Source organism: Quercus suber, unplaced genomic scaffold, assembly GCF_002906115.3.
Source record: "Quercus suber isolate HL8 unplaced genomic scaffold, Cork oak 2.0 scaffold_309, whole genome shotgun sequence".
NCBI classification, from domain to species: Eukaryota; Viridiplantae; Streptophyta; class Magnoliopsida; order Fagales; family Fagaceae; genus Quercus; species Quercus suber.
The window spans coordinates 404627-421958 of NW_027069765.1; the positions used below are offsets into that span (position 1 = coordinate 404627).

General features: G+C 32.6%; 1 long non-coding RNA gene across 1 annotated transcript; it reads left to right on the top strand.

Moving 5' to 3' along the window:
• The first annotated feature begins 7904 nt into the window (after nucleotides 1-7904).
• LOC136071409 (uncharacterized) lies at nucleotides 7905-13041 on the top strand. Its single transcript, XR_010632720.1, has 2 exons — nucleotides 7905-8568; nucleotides 12652-13041. It is a non-coding gene; the product is annotated as an uncharacterized LOC136071409 (long non-coding RNA).
• The last annotated feature ends 4291 nt before the right edge of the window (nucleotides 13042-17332 follow it).

Sequence of the window (17332 nt, forward strand, 5' to 3'; positions counted from 1 at the left end):
AAAGGCACTACAAGTAGTTTTACTACATAAAACTTATAAACCAATATAACAATGAATATGATTGACAGATTTCAACATCTCATAAATGAATATATTTATTTCCTCTTTGTAAATGGTGACACATCAATTTATAAGCGTATTGTAGTAAAATTAGTAGGGTCATGCTACCAAGTGCCCTTAGAGCAATGGTTAGCAATCCATTTTAAGAAAGTTTTGACATTATTTTTATGGGAAATGAAAAAAGCTGTCAAAACATTAATTGTTTTTTTTTTTCCTTTTCCCATAAAAATTTCTTTAAATGAATTGTTAACCTTTACCTTAAGAGAATCTATTAGTATTTTCCAAATTAGTAATATCCCTGACACTACTAAAAAGGAAAATAGGTCTCACAAAATGAAATGTCATCAATCATAATAGATGTGATTAATGATACACACAAAATTTTATTTTATTAAAATAATATATATTTTAAATTATTTTTATTTCTTTCATATCTTCAAAATTTTGAGTAATATTCGAGATATTATTATTTTATTACATAGGTGTCAATCACCAATAACAGTTGAGATTGCCACTTGGATAGCAGATGTGAAAATTTTTCCCAACCCTAGTTTTTGAAAAATTGGACAAGTTAATGTGTGCTCTTAGGTGTCAATCACCAATAACAGTTGTGAGATTGCCACTTAGATACCAAATTTGAAAAATTTTCCCGAACTTAGTTTTTGAAAATTTGGACAAGTTAATGTGTACCCTTAGGTGTCAATCACCAATAATAGTTTTGAGATTGCCACTTGGATAGCAGATGTGAAAATTTTTTCCGACCCTAGCTTTTGAAAAATTTTACAAGTTAATATGCGTCTTTAGGCATACATTAATCATCCATTTTAGGAAATTTTTTATAAGAAATTAAAAAAACTGTTAAGAAAGTCAATCAATTTTTCATTTTTGAAAAATAAAAAATTTATAGGAAACTCATTCAAAGTCTGGCCATTGATAAGGATTAAGGAGAAAACAACCAATAAAAACAGTCCATAGAAAAGAAAACTCATGCAAACTAGCCGTTGATCCGGAGCAAACAATTGTAAACTAAATTGATCAACTAGATATAAAAAAGGGGAAATATATATAAATTATATAATTAAATAAAAAAATCTAGAGTAGTTAAGCATTCACGTAACATTAAAAATTTTAGTTTTTAATAAAAAAATAATTGATTTATTTTAACACTTCACTTTACAATATAATTTAAATATTTTTTTTACCAACAAATTATCTATTTTTCTCACATTTTTATTTAAATAATATTTTTTACATTCATCATATAGCTTCTTCTTTTTTTTTTTTTTTTTTTTTTTATACACAAAATTTTATTTTATTAAAATAATATATTTTTTATATTATTTTTATCTCTTTCATATCTTCAAATTTTTGAGTAATATTCGAGATATTATTATTTGAGATTAAATTCTATAAGGATGGGGTGTAAAACCCATGTTTTACACCATCCAATAAGTGATTGCCACATCAGCATTTTACTTAAAATTCAATACATCCTACCACACCTAATAACATCTCAATAAATTCTCAATTTGGTTGGATTTATATATGGGTATTAGAATTGATTGAGTGTGATTGAGTTTATTCTTAAATATGTGATAAGGCGATGTGGCATGTTGGGATTGGAGGGGTAAAACATGGGTTTTACACCACGTCCTTATAGAATTTAATCTCTTATTATTTTATTACATAGGTGTCAATCACCAATAACAGTTGAGATTGCCACTTGATAGCAGATGTGAAAAATTTTCCCAACCCTAGTTTTTGAAAAATTGGACAAGTTAATGTGTGCTCTTAGGTGTCAATACCAATAACAGTTGTGAGATTGCCACTTGGATAGCAGATTTGAAAAATTTTCCCGAACTTAGTTTTTGAAAATTTGGACAAGTTAATGTGTACCCTTAGGTGTCAATCACCAATAACAGTTGTGAGATTGCCACTTGGATAGCAGATGTGAAAAATTTTCCCGACCCTAGCTTTTGAAAAATTTTACAAGTTAATATGTGTCCTTAGGGCATACATTAATTATTCATTTTAGGAAATTTTTTGTAAGAAATTAAAAAAACTGTTAAGAAAGTCTATCACTTTTTCATTTTTGAAAAATAAAAAACTTATAGGAAGCTATTTCAAAGTCTGGCCATTGATAAGGATTAAGGAGAAAACAACCAATAAAAACAGTCCATGGAAAAGAAAACTCATGCAAACTAGCCGTTGATCCGGAGCAAACAATTGTAAACTAAATTGATCAACTAGATATAAAAAAGGGAAAATATATATAAATTACATAATTAAATAAAAAAATCTAGAGTAGATAAGCATTCACTCGTAACATTAAAAATTTTAGTTTTTAATAAAAAATTAATTAATTTATTTTAACACTTCACTTTACAATATAATTTAAATATTTTTTTTACCACCAAATTATCTATTTTTCTCACATTTTTATTTAAATAATATTTTTTATATTCATCATATAGCTTTTTTTTTTTTTTTTTTTTTTTGATGGGAATCATATAGCTATTATGATAGTCAATAAATTTACACTTTGTGGTAGTTTTAGGTGTTAAAATTTTTGACTTTAGACACAAATAATAATGAGAAATAATTTTATATTTTGAATCAATGCTAAGCCTGGCCTCCATCTGGCTCCCTCTCCAGGGGCTGATGTAATCATGTAACCTAGCTAACTCCTATTATTTCATTCTCAAAAAAAAGAAGAAGGAGAGAGAGGAGGGATATATTCATGGCATTCTAGCGTGCATGTTCAAATTGGTCCCCACGCACAGTAATTGTATCTGTCAAGTCAAAGTCATACACAAAACCCCATTTTCTTGATTATCAAAAAAAAAAAAAAAAAAAGCACACGTTTATGTTTAAGCAATCTCGAGATAAGAAGAATAATATTTTTTTTACTCACATTTAAGTTAAGATTTATATGTTAGATTTATGGTAAGATTTACTGTAAATATGAAAAGATGAAACACCATCTTACTATACTCGGAAAATATTAAATATTTTCCCTTGCTCGAGAGAGGTTCAGTAATCTGAAATCTCGATCACGAATCACTATACACTGACTCTAATCAGTTCAGCAAGTTCTCATAACTTTCTCGTGAAGTGGTGCACATGGCCTCTGGCAATAGAACTTGTACATTCTGAAGAAACATTAATGATGAAGAGGGAAAATTCTTAGGTAGTCTCGGAGTATAGTGAAATGATGTTCCCTCTTCTCACATTCATGGTGGACTCTATCATGAATTTAATGAGCGGACCCCACCATGAATGTGAGAGGAGGGAGCACCATTCTCTGTGCTCCGGGAGTACCTAAGAATTACTCGATGAAGAGAATGACAAAAAAAAGTTAAGTATATGCATCTCTCTCTTTATTAAAGTTTAATAATTAAAAACCGGTTCTCTACCCAAATCTAATAGAAATATAATGAGCATAGCTAAGTGCAAACATCCCAATAATTATGTGGTGAATTGTGAATAATTGAAGATAGGAAAATGTTACAGGGGCATCATAAGATAATAAAAAAATTGGCTTTAATAAAAAATTAGAATAAATTAATGAAACAATTGAAAATAGTATGTGAAATTTAAAAAGTCAACTTTATTAGCTTATACCTAATAAAATTAGTCAAAAGTTTAACAAAAATTTAACTTTATTAATATAAAGTTGTTTGTTAACTGGCACCTTGTGGTGCTCATTAACACTACCAAATAATAATAGATTTACATCTCCACTACTCATAACTCACCATGCTATGAGTTTCCATGTAAATGTATTGAGTTGTGAATGACGAAGAAAAAATAATAATCCGATTGTAGTTCCATTACTCACAAGTCACAACTCACCACATATGGTAAAAATTATGTAAGATGTCCACAAATACAATTCTCCAACACAAATGAAGGAGTGTCATCTTACTCAAGTAATGCTGAGAACACCAACTTTAGTATAAATTTGTGCCACAACTCGCCACATGGCAAGTTGTGATTGGTAAAATTGTATTAGTAAGTCATGTGAGGACACATCCTTACCAATCATAACTCACATATGTGGCAAATTGTGATAAAAAATTGTGCCAAAATTGGTGTCTCCAACATTACTCCATCTCACCCCTCAATTTATCTGCTCATTCTCCATGGCCCTTTCTTTCTCCTATTTATGCCACAACATCAATACATCATCCCTCACTACTAACGAGCCAAGCTCTCTAAAAATATAAACCCATTGTTCACATTAGCTGAAACAAAATCCTTGCCTCTCTTGCTCCCTTGCTCAGGTGAGTCCTCACTCCTCAACTCATTTTTTTTTCTTTGTTTTTTATGAATGGTTGGCACATCACGTATATGGTAGATCTGTGTAGTTAATGGTTTTGAAGGAATTTTTTTAATTTAAAATTTTAATTATTTTTCTTTACATTTTGTTAGATCTGAAGAATGTGGCTATTAAATGGTATAAACCCCAAGCAAGGCTTCTTAGGTGCTGATATAGGCACAAAAAGATCATATGCTGGAATGGGTGGACTAGGAAAGAAGGTAAAATAATGTCTAATTAGATAGTTGATCTAAAGTGACTACCTTAAGTTATGTAATGCATTATTATTGGAGTGTGTTATATATTTGAGTGATATTACTGTTGAATTTGTTATGATGATTTTTCCTTTGAAATTTATTGTCATAATTTTATTTGAAATGATGGTAAAAAATGAAAATTTTAAAGTCTAAAATTTTCAAATGGGACTAAATGAGACGAATGTTTATTTCTTAATTTGTGAAATACATTGTTACACCACATTATTAATCATCGGCACCTCATTAAATGTGGTTTGTAGAAAATGTTAATTTTTTTGGGGAAACAGGAAGGATAATATTCTTTGGATAAAATAGAAATTGTGATTGAAAATAATTGTTTGTCGTGAATGAGGGTTGAAATTTGTAGACAGTGTTATGCAAATATAATCATCATGCCAGATGATGTTTAGTTCTATTTCTGCCTCTATAATTGTTATTGAATCGTGGACAATGATTTTTATCGTTAAAAACATGATATTGACCGTATTTCAATCTACTTTGTTATTTTAGCACCTTGGTGAGGATGTGTTCGAAGACATTAAGTAACAAGAACAAGGTGAGTCGTGGTTTTTAGACGGAGGTAGTAAGGTCTGGGCTTAGAAGTTTTGCCCAAACTGCTAACATTATGGTAGGAAATGCATTATACAACAACTAGCCAGGGTTTTAATATTCTACTATTTTAGATTCAAATGTAACAAATATAAATAGTTTGATGAAACTAATTTACTGATGAATCTCAGCATTTTGTGTGAATTAGTATGAAATTTTTAGCATTGCTTGCCTCATTAGTCAAAATTTGAAATAAAAACTAATGTTTGCCACTTTTTTAGCAAGAGATTGGTCTGGTTGTTCTTTGAATGTGCTTTCCTTTGTTACCTTCTCTGTGGAAAACTACATAGGTTGAAAGTGGAGAGCTCCAATACAATTGGCATGCATATGCACATAGGCACATACATAAAACACATACCTTATCTTGCCTTCACTTTGAAAAATTTTAAAAACGTGAGTGGCTATCACCCAATGCATAGCCCATAGGCCCAATTGGTTGTATGTTGTAGAATTAATGGGGTAAATATTTGAATGTGAAGTTAGCATTGTTTAGGCTTATTACTCAATTTGTAACAAGTCATATGACCTTCTAAGCCATAGTCTACATCCAACATGAAAAGAACCAATCACGATAATAATGGCCTAGGATGCCTGAGTGCAAATGAGGAAAAAAATTTATGACCAAATGGCAACTAAAACCAAGGGTAAAAAAAGAACACATTATGCTAAATGTGATGTTTTTGGATTTGGGTCTTTCTTCATTTTTTTTTCATAGTTTTGACCAAAATAAAAAAAAAGAACACATTATGCTAAATGAAAAAAGAGATGCAAAATTAATGCATGAAAATATGCAATAATGTACAAAGACCCCTAGGATGATTAATGCAGACTGATAATGTGTGAGTATGTTTAAGGTTACTTTTTAGGATGCCTAAATTATGGTTTTGACTCATAGACATACCTATCACACGACTGATTACAAAACTCATACTTGCAACTAAACTTAAGCTCATTTAACTTGTGCATGAAAAAAAAAAAAAAAAAAAAAACCAATGCATGAATGCAATACTGAAGTACACAAAAACTTAAGCTCATTTAACTTGTGCATGAAAAAAAAAAAAAAAAAAAAAACCAATGCATGAATGCAATACTGAAGTACACAGACTTTTAGGACGTTCAAAAGATAGGAGTATTGACACAAGGATACAACAAACTTCTTTCAAAATCTGTTTGTGAACCATTTTCCTATAAACAAAGTAAGAATAAGTGAGAACCATTTAGTGCTGACTTTCTTTGTAACAACATATTAAAAGAAAATGGTAACATTGCTTGTGTTTATTGTTTTAGCACAAGTGAGCCTTTTAGTTAGAAATGAAATGGACTAAAGAGTCAGGAGAGATAAGATGATTGCATTAAAAATTGAGAAGATTCTAGCCTTTTGCCCCTATTGAGCAAATTATTTGGCAATATGCCCTTGTTTCCAAACTATATAGGGGCGTGCCCCTATTTTGATACTCAATTACCATATAGCCGAATTACTTAAGGAACTCGACTATTAGGAAGCCGAGTTTTGGGCAGGTTGGTGCCACGCTGGATCGCCACTGTGGCTTTTGTACAATAAAATATTCCCGCGTTACTGTTCATAACTCGGCAATGGAGAAACCGAGTTATATGCAGAATAAAATGGGATTTTGAATGTAATGTCTCCAAAACAGTTTGTCTCCCTTCTTCCTCAGTACGATTAGTAGCTACTCTCAGTCCGTTCAGTAGACCCTTTCCAAGTCAACACATTTTCAAGTTCTCTTATTTCTACCCGTACCCAAACCAAACCGTTTAGTAGACCTTTTCTGAAGCTCAACCCAAACCCACACCTTTTCACTCTCACCATAACCCTCACCATATCCAAAGCTGAACCTAATCCATCTTCAGAGTTAAAGGATTAGAAACATATTAAGGTACTTTCTAAATGATGAGTTCAATTTTTTTTCCCTTTGCATTTAATCTGAGTTAAGTGTTGCTTGTGCATGTATTCTGATTTGAGTGTGGCTTCTTAAGTTTTTCTTTGTTAGATTTTTCTCTATTCATTATTATTGTTACTATTTTAGCTTTGTTGGGTTTGGTTTTGAACTGGGTTTTGATGCATATCTAGGGCATAAATTCATGTAAAATACAGTTGGCATGACAATGGTGTTCATTATTAGGGAAAATTGCTTTTTAATTCATATAGTTTGAAAGTGCATGTCACGCTTCCACAAATTTTTCACTATTAAAATTCTGTCTAGTGCTGCTGTCCATGCAAAGAAAGCAACATATGTAGGAGCCTTGACTTTCCAGATGCTTTTGTATGGAAAACTTGCCCCTACCCATCACAGCTTCATAATTAGAATGAACTTCAAACTTACTGGCTTTTACAAGCTTCCACTCTATTAAGTTATTATCATAATAGATATAATGTGTGTAATGGATATGCACGCATTTATCTACACACAGACCATAAAATGCACATCATGGACATCCACTATCACTGAACTAAATTGAACTCATAAATGCCCTGTATATCTATTGTTTTGGGTTCCTAAAAACTTTGCTGCCATTTACTCTGCTTAGGGATCTAATTATGCCATATTGTTTTTATTCAACATCTTAGTTTTTTTTTTTTTTTTTTTTTTTGGTTTCATGTCATTATCCTTGTAAGTGCTGATATAGGCACAAAAAGATCATATGCTGGAATGGGTGGACTAGGAAAGAAGGTAAAATAATGTCTAATTAGATAGTTGATCTAAAGTGACTACCTTAAGTTATGTAATGCATTATTATTGGAGTGTGTTATATATTTGAGTGATATTACTGTTGAATTTGTTATGATGATTTTTTCTTTGAAATTTATTGTCAAAATTTTATTTAAAATTTTCAAATGGGACTGAATGAGACGAATGTTTATTTCTTAATTTGTAAAATACATTGTTACACCACATTATTAATCATCGGCACCTCATTAAATGTGATTTGTAGAAAATGTTATTTTTTTGGGGGGAAACAGGAAGGATAATATTCTTTGGATAAAATAGAAATTGTGATTGAAAATAATTGTTTGTCGTGAATGAGGGTTGAAATTTGTAGACAGTGTTATGCAAATATAATCATCATGCCAGATGATGTTTAGTTCTATTTCTGCCTCTATAATTGTTATTGAATCGTGGACAATGATTTTTACTGTGAAAAACATGATATTGACCGCATTTCAATCTACTTTGTTATTTTGGCACCTTGGTGGGGATGTGTTCGTAGACATTAAGTAACAAAAACAAGGTGAATCGTGGTTTTTAGACGGAAGTAGCAAGGTCTGGGCCTAGAAGTTTTGCCCAAACTGCTGACATCATGGTAAGAAATGCATTATACAACAACTAGCCAGGGTTTTAATATTCTACTATTTTAAATTCAAATGTAACAAATATAAATAGTTTGATGAAACTAATTTACTGATGAATCTGAGCATTTTGTGTGAATTAGTATGAAATTTTTAGCATTGCTTGCCTCATTAGTCAAAATTTGAAATAAAAACTAATGTTTGCCACTTTTGTAGCAAGAGATTGGTTTGGTATATAGCAATTGGTTGTTCTTTGAATGTGCTTTCCTTTGTTACATTCTGTGTGTAAAACTATGTAGGTTGAAAGTGGAGAGCTCCAATACAATTGGCATGCATATGCACATAGGCACATACATAAAACACATACCTTATCTTGCCTTCACTTTGAAAAATTTTAAAAACGTGAGTGGCTTTCACCCAATGCATAGCCCATAGGCCCAATTGATTGTATGTTGTAGAATTAATGGGGTAAATATTTGAATGTGAAGTTAGTATTGTTTAGGCTTATTACTCAATTTGTAACAAGTCATATGACCTTCTAAGCCACAGTCTACATCCAACATGAAAAGAACCAATCACGATAATAATGGCCTAGGATGCCTAAGTGCAAATGAGAAAAAAAATTTATGGCCAAATGGCAACTAAAACCAAGGGTGAAAAAAAGAACACATTATGCTAAATGTGATGTTTTTGGATTTGGGTCTTTCTTCATTTTTTTTTTCATAGTTTTGACCAAAAAAAAAAAAAGAAAAAAAAAAAAAAGAAAAGAACACATTATGCTGAACGAAAAAAGAGATGCAAAATTAATGCATGAAAATATGCAATAATGTACAAACACCCCTAGGAGGATTAATGCAGACTGAAATGTGTGAGTATGTTTAAGGTTACTTTTTAGGATGCCTAAATTATGGTTTTGACTCATAGACATATCTATCACACGACTGATTACAAAACTCATACTTGCAACTAAACTTAAGCTCATTTAACTTGTGCATGAAAAAAAAAAAAAAAAAAAAGCATGAATGCAATACTGAAGTACACAAACTTTTAGGACGTTCAAAAGATAGGAGTATTGACACAAAGATACAACAAACTTCTTTCAAAATTTGTTTGTGAACCATTTTCCTATAAACAAAGTAAGAATAAGTGAGAACCATTTAGTGCTGACTTTCTTTGTAACAACATATTAAAAGAAAATTGTAAAATTGCTTGTGTGTATTGTTTTAGCACAAGTGAGCCTTTTAGTTAGAAATGAAATGGACTAAAGAGTCAGGAGAGACAAGATGATTGCATTAAAAATTGAGAAGATTCTAGCCTTTGGCCCCTATTGAGCAAATTATTTGGCAATGTGCCTCTGTTTCCAAACTATATAGGGGCATGCTCCTGTTTCGATACTCAATTACCATATAGCCGAGTTACTTAAGAAACTCGACTAGTAGGAAGCCGAGTTTTGGGCAGGTTGGTGCCACGCTAGATCGCCACCGTAGCTTTTGCGCAATAAAATATTCCCACGTTACTGTTCATAACTTGGTAATGGGGAAACCGAGTTATATGTAGAATAAAATGGGATTTTGAATGTAACGTCTCCAAAACAGTTTGTCTCCCTTCTTCCTCAGTACGATCAGTAGCCACTCTCAGTTTGTTCAGTAGACCCTTTCCAAGTTCAACACATCTTCAAGTTCTCTTATTTCTACCTGTACCCAAACCAAATTGTTCAGTAGACCTTTTCTGAAGCTCAACCCAAACCCACACCTTTTCACTCTCACCATAACCCTCACCATAGCCAAAGCTGAACCTAATCCATCTTCAGAGTTAAAGGATTAGAAACATATTAAGGTACTTTCTAAATGCTGAGTTCAAATTTTTTTTTTCCCTTTGCATTTAATTTGAGTTAAGTGTTGCTTGTGCATGTACTCTGATTTGAGTGTGGCTTCTTAAGTTTTTCTCCGTTAGATTTTTCTCTATTCATTATTATTGTTGCCGTTTTATCTTTGTTGGGTTTGGTTTTGAACTGGGTTTTGATGCATATCTAGGGCACAAATTCATGTAAAATACAGTTGGTATGACAATGGTGTTCATTATTAGGGAAAATTTCTTTTTAATTCATATAGTTTGAAAGTGCATGTCATGCTTCCACAAATTATTTACTATTAAAATTCTGTCTAGTGCTGTTGTCCATGCAAAGAAAGCAACATCTATAGGAACCTTGACTTGCTAGATGCTTTTGTATGGAAAACTTGCCCCTTCCCATCAAAGCTTCATAATAAGAATGAACTTTAAACTTACTGGCTTTTACAAGCTTCTACTCTGTTAAGTTATTATTATAATAGATATAATGTGTGTGTAATGGATATGCACGCATATATCTACACACAGACCATAAAATGCACATCATGGACATCCACTATCACTGAACTAAATTGAACTCATAAATGCCCTGTATATCTATTGTTTTGGGTTCCTAAAAACTTTGCTGCCATTTACTCTGCTTAGGGCTCTAACTATGCCATATTGTTTTTATTCAACATCTTAGTTTTTTTTTTCTTTCTTTGGTTTCATGTCATTATCCTTGTAATATCATATGGGAACATATAATCTTACCACATCAGTTGAAAGTCTGTTACATTTTGTGCACAGATGCATAATTTATTGTCTTAAGAGACTAGAATTGGTAATTATCTCAGGAAAGAACTTCTGACAGGTTGTTATTTTAAAGTAGAATTTCTGTTAAGTAATAGTTTAGGTGAGGCATAGGTGAGGCACTGTAAATATTAGTATTAAGCTGTACTTTGGATAATGTTATATTATTAATATTTCCCTCAAATATTAATATTGAAATGCAATTTGCATAATGTTTAATATTAATATTAAACTGTACTTTGATTAATGTTGTTCAAGCTTCCCACTGATTAGTAGCTTGCTTTATACAAATTTAGGAGTATCTAATTCCAATGCTCTGCACGATGATCTCGTGCGACTCGGAGCGCCTATTGTCGATCGTATCTCGCTCACACTATCATGACGAAACATGCACCAATATGAGTGTGCAGTGACTAAAATAAAAAAAGAGAACAATCTTATGATACTCTGTAAGTGCAGGTATCACATGCTATAACTGGCGGAAGAGCTAGTCGTCATAACGAACAGATAACTCACTCTGGCGGAACGTAACAATGTCCTTAACTACGAGGACTACCTGTTAGAATGAATGCCTATGTGGTGTGTCTCATGTCTATGGGTTAAGTTAATAATGTTAGTAGCGTTAGTGTTCGATATGCAATGCATGCATATTGGTGGTATCGTGTAAGAATATTTAAGTTTTCTATGTTATGCCGTAGGTGCAGTTGCCGTAGCCAATAGGCAACTCACTTTAGTGGAACGTAACAATGTCCTCAACTATGAGGATTACCTGTCTGAATGAATGCCTATGTGATGTGTGTGTTATGTCTAGGGTTAAGTTAATAATGTTAGTAGTGTTAGTGTTCAATATGCAATGCATGCATATTGGTGGTATCGTGTAAGTTATTTTAAGTTTTCTGTGTTACGTCGTAGGTGCTTATTGAAAAACATCATGTGTGGAAATATTTAACTTTTATGCGTTATGTGAGAATAATCTAGATTATGAATAACGTGCATGCTCCTCACAATCAATAATAAGGTTTACATAATACAAATACAACAACAGTGACACACATACATATAAAACATAGTTAAGCAAAATAGTTCTATAACAAAGTCCAATTACACCACGACACGATTACTATTCATCTGACATCTCCACGTCTAATTGATAAATGAGATCAACAAGAAGTGATTGCATGTATTGTGCATGCTCATACAACTTACACTCCAGTGACTCTCAAATCTCGACTTGGGTTTGATATCGATTAAGACGTATTTTCATTCAATTATTTTCTTTTCTTATGTGGTTTAATGCTTTGAGAATTTCGTCAATCGTGTCTCGGCATCTGTGATGCGAGTCGCTGAGGCACTAGCAACTTATAACCAACCAACTCATCGTAAAACATTTGCAGTTCATGGAATAACCAAGCCTACTCCTGTCTCATGGTATTGTGAATCCTTGCACTATTTTGCAGATTCGGATCGATTGGATTGCTGAACTCATCTTCCAATACCCAGTAACGGCCTATAGCGGTGAACACATCACAAGGCCTATAGATGAAAGGGTTGCCAGAACCAGACATTAACGCTGAATACAATAATATCAAATGATCAAGTTAAGAGTGTGTATCAACTATTGGCAAATAATGTAATGCTGCATAAGATGATACATGACAAAGACACTCATAAATTTGTGCACTATTACATGTTAAAAATGAAATGCTAACACTCACATTTTATCATAAACATTAGACGTTGTTATTAATGTCTATACGTGTGCAATACAAAATGTTGTTGTTAATGTCTGACCGATGATGAGTATGTACATTCAACTTTTGCAAATCTAAAGATTAACTGTTCATTAATTTTAGCAAATCTAAAGATTTTCATTTTTTGTCAATGAAATTTACACCAGCAGAGACCCAATATAACCCAATGTACACACATAACACTTATCACCGTTTCTATAGATTATTGTACATTTCTTGTAGCACCAAACAACACCAAACAACTAATATAACCCTAATGTACTCACATAACACTCTTTCAAGAAAATACCAAAGCACAAGTAATACAATCTGTCAAATGAAAATTCTTCTTTAACAAAAACATACATTATGGTTGATAAAATTTTGTAATATCTACAACTACTTTTACATACACAATAAAATTCTCTATGTATTGCAAAGAAGAAAATGAGTTTCTCACCTGAGATGGTAGAGAGATAACACCAACTTCTGCAGAAAATTCTGAAAATGAGGAGAAGCTGATTTGAAAATGATGAGGAGAATCTAATAGAATGTTGCATGAGAAGCTAATCTGTATATTTATGAAGTAAATAGCATAACAACTTGATTATACCTGAGTCGAGTATAGGTTAATAACTCGATTTTCCATTCATCGGGTTGAGCTTCACGTGCGAACAGGTGATTTGAAATCCATCCATAACTCGATTTCAGAGTAATCGAGGTCTATAGCAACTCGGTTTTCCTATTGCCGAGTTATTAACAGTACCCTGTAATATTTTATTGCTCAAAAGCCACAATAAATCACCATCGTGGCAAGAACCTGCCTAAAACTCGGCTCCTTAATAGCTGAGTTATTAAAGAAACTCGATTTTGTGGACATCGAGTATCGAAATAGGGGCACGCCCCTATATAGTTTGGAAACATGGGCATATTGCCATATAATTTGCTCAATAGAGGCAAAAGGCTAGAATCCCTAAAAATTGAAGCTTTGACAGCAAAGACAAGTGAGAGAGAGGAAATGTGAGCAAGTTGAGTGAAGGAAATTGGGTTGGGGTAGTAGCCAATATATAGAATTTTGGGATGAGGCTAGCTAGGGACTATTTCAGCCACTGTCACACCTAACTATAATGGATTTTAAGAGTGTTGGGACCAAAAACCGCTTGGTATTAAGCATTCGCATAAAGAAAACAACAAAACTTTTCTATTTTAAAGAAATAATCTACATTTTTTATTTTATTTTACATTATATTGCATGTTATGTCCCAAATTCCATTTGCTATGTTCGATTGCCACTTCATATCACCAATATAAATTTTCACTATTGTAATGAGACTGTTGAATATGATGTAGGCAAAAGACAGTGGTGTAGCAGTGGAGCATGCAAATGTTTATGTGAAAGTATACAGTACTAAAGATGGGGCTCCTGTTAATCCCTAAATGGGGGAGAAGATCGTAAGCCCTAGAGTGTAACCTATTTCTTTTGTATTTTGTGCATAAATTGTTTATAAAAAGTAATATGTTATTTGGTTCTTGTGTGAAAACAGGCTAAGATGAATCAAATTTTAACTCAAGAGGGCAGATCACTACGAGGAGAGCATGGTGAAGGAATCTTATGGTCGAAAAATGATGCATTTGCTCAAGTGATGGGTGCAGAACATTGTGGACATGTACGTGGGGAGGGTTTTGAACCAACCCCATCAGGAAGAAGTGAGTCCAACCTTTCATGTTATACGTTGACTCCACCGTTGTCAAGTGAAATGACCCATCGGATTACTGAATTGGAAACTTCACTTGCATTTGTGATGGACCAACTTTCCCATTCAGTGGAGAGGCATCAAGAGAATCTTGCCCAAGCGCTAGCCCAATCAAATGTGCGGCATGAGGAGCAACTTGCCGAAGCACTAGCCCAATTAGATGCAAAGCATCAGGAGCAACTCACCGAAGCACTAGCCGAAGCACTAGCCTAATCAAATGCAAAGCATCAAGAGCAACTTACCAAAGCACTAACCCAATCAAATGCAAAGCATCAAGAGCAAATGATAGAAATGATGTTGCACATGAAAGAAATGTTCACCCAATTTAGCCCACTTATGCATTCTTCACTGACTTCTCAAGTACTAAAAATGTTGCATTTAATTTAATGAAAATTGCATGTTTATTGCAATGCATTGTTATGTGCTACTAATACGATGTGTATAATATATTCAAGATAGCGCTACATCTAAATGAGGACTCTCTGTGGATATTGATCAAATTATTTTGTATTACTTTTTGGCTAATCATGAAGGGATATTGTAGACATGAATATTATTTTGATATTATAGATAGGTTGCTATGTAGACAGGTCGATCATGTCATTCAAAGATTGACAATCTTTTCTGTGAGCAAACCTTTTTAGTTGAATCTCTTGTATATGTAGACAGGTACATTGATGCTTTAACAACATAGAAGAGTTTAAGAGGATTAAATAGTGAAGTCATGCATTGTTCTCAAGGTAAGTTTGAAATATATAAATACTGTTTCATACTTTTTTTTTTTTTTTTAATTTATACCATTTTCATTGCCATATTTTGTGTATTTATTTTCCTTCGTAAGTGTCAATGATGCATAGTATACTTAGATCCTTGCAAATTTAGGAGCTTTTTCAAAGATGCAATGCTTCACTCTCATATAATCATCCTTAATTTGTTTGGTCCAAGCCACTATCATTTCTTAGAAAACTATTGAAAGTTGTCTGAAGAGCTATTTAACTTCACTAATCTTGTTTTTAAGAGCGTCTCTAGTTGTTGTATATTCTGATCGTAGCATTCAATCTTAAAAAATTCAAGGTTTTCTTTATATGAAGTAACTTAAGTTCTTCTTAGTTCTACTTGGTTTGAAATAGCTAACTTTTGACTCTATATTTTTGCAGTGCCATAATGGACATACATTGAGCCCACTTGTAGACAAGAGCTTGGAGGTGGGAAGGCACCCCTAGAAGCATTCGGGATAGCCATAGGAAGGTTAGGGACAGTCATGTGTATACCCACTTGTATGCGTTGATGCTTACTGCATCTTTTTGTGTCAAATGTACACTAAGCTTTCCTATATTTTGTTGTTGTATTGAACTTCCTATTCCTTAAAGATTGATAATTTCCCATGGAGAGTGAATCAACATTGTGACAAGTTTGAGAAAATTCCAGCTTATTATTTGTTGCATGCAACAAATAACAAGCTAGAATTTAGTGTGTGACAGGTTTCTATAGCAGCGTTTGTAGACAAGCATTTGCCATCTATCTTAGGAAAAAAAAAAAAAAGGCTATAGCCGCGTTTTAAAAATGCGGCTATAGCCAAAATTAAAAAAAAAAAAAAGAAAAAAGAAAAAAAAAAGGGTTATAGCCACGTTTTTAAAACGTGGATATAAGTGTCCACTATAGCCACTTTTTATAAATGCGGTTAAAGTATGTACTATAGCCTCCTTAGGCCTATAGTTACGAGTTTTAGGCCACGGCTAAAACAAAATGCATCTATAGGCCGAATTGACCTATAGCCACGTTTTCAGGAGCTACAGCTGCGTTTTAAAAACATGATTATAGGACCTTTTTTTTTTTTTTTTTTTTTTTGTAGTGCCTCTATGATGTAACATGTAACAAATTTTATATGGTATTTGATATGAAGATGATTATGTTTGCATTAGAGCTATTGATGGTATTTATGCCTTGAGATTACATTGGAGCTATTGATTTTGTCCATGTTCCCGTATTCCTGTAAGCAACATACATATAGAGGAAGGAAAGGAGAGCCAACAATTAATTGCATGTGTGCTTGTGATTTTGACATGAAATTCACATTTGCTTGTGTTGGATGGGAAGAGTCAGCAAACGAATATTTTTACACCAATATTTTAAAGTTGCCTCAATAATGAGAGTGATAACTTCCCTGAATCGCCAACTGGTTTGTATTGTTAATTTTAATTAACTATTAGAATATTGTTGTGGTGAAATTGCTAATATAATTATATTTTCATTTGTAGGAAAATACTATCTTGTTGATTCAGGATACCTTATAAAAAAAAGGGTTTCTTACATCATTTAAGGGGGAGATATACTATTTTCCTGATTTTCAAGAAAGTTCAAGACTAAAAAATTCAGAGGAAAGAGATTTAGTTATTTCCATTCATCACTTCGTTTTTTCATATAGTGAACTTTTGATGTTTGGAAGAATAGATTGAGAATTTTGAGAGATATGCTAATGACATTGGAAAATGGTTTTCTAGATGTGACAAAAATAAAAGTAGCAAGGGAGGTTATTATGATGAAATGACACATGATCTCTTTTTTAGATGGGATTGAGATAAAAGTGGTTTGGAATAATATCACAGCATGGATATGTGGGATTTGTCCACTTACTATTGTTATAATTACCATTT